Consider the following 1,006-nt stretch of genomic DNA (forward strand, 5'->3'; position numbering starts at 1 on the left):
GTGTGTGTATATACTGTATATGTAGGAAGATGGCATCATGAAAATAATCTCTTTGATAAAGGAACATATATTCACACACAGGAAAACTGAGCATGCAGTAGGAGAGAGTTTTTGTTTCTGTGTAAACAATCTGTTTGACCCATCTCTGAAGGGAAATGAAGATGAGTTTAGTTCACATGTGCAGTTCAAGCTTTACATACTGTATGTTGTATTTTACAACAGTAGTCCAGTAGTCCAACCAAAGACCAGTCCAATATGGTGGAACTCCATTTTTGGGCTGAGGGTTCAGTTTAGGACTAAGGTGTGAACTGATTTTAGGTTAAGTTTAGGGTAAAAAAGACCATTTTACAGATATTGAACTAGAATTTGWTGTGGTTGTTGCCCAGTCATTTGCAACACTGTCACARCTTGTCATATTGCATAAAACTGTTATTTTTTAGGTTTAATCTAAATTCTTGCAACCCATATTTGTGCACAGTCTTATACGATTTACATTTGTTAACACAAGATGATAGAGTCTAAAATGCAGGCATGAAAGACGGTTGTTGATATGCATTCATGCAAGGAATGCAAGGCCTTTAGTTWTAAATCAGGTTGTAGCACAGAGTCTTAATCCCATTCAGCCTTTCAGTTCTCTGCATCTCAACTCAGCATCTTTCTAAAACTGACTGTGTCGTTTTGCTTTAAAACTTTGAAACAATCAAAYCCACACGTGACTTGATACAATACCAGGATCTGAACATGCATAACGTGAAATCTGGTTCTTACTGCAGCATATTTGTGTGCATRGATGCAACAGTCTGTGCTTTTGCATGTTTATGAGAGCTGTGCGTGAGCGTGGAAGCAAGACTGTGTGTTGGTGGAGCTGCTTGAAGGAGAACAGTAGTGATGGAGCCTGAAAGCCCTGCAGCGCAGCTGTTCTCCCAGTGCATCGTCAACTTCACCACCGAGGCCACAACGCACACTGAGATTCAACTCAGCCCCCCCCCCCCCCCCCCCCCCCCCC

Source organism: Austrofundulus limnaeus, unplaced genomic scaffold (genome assembly GCF_001266775.1).
Source record: "Austrofundulus limnaeus strain Quisiro unplaced genomic scaffold, Austrofundulus_limnaeus-1.0 Scaffold35, whole genome shotgun sequence".
NCBI lineage: Eukaryota > Metazoa > Chordata > Actinopteri > Cyprinodontiformes > Rivulidae > Austrofundulus > Austrofundulus limnaeus.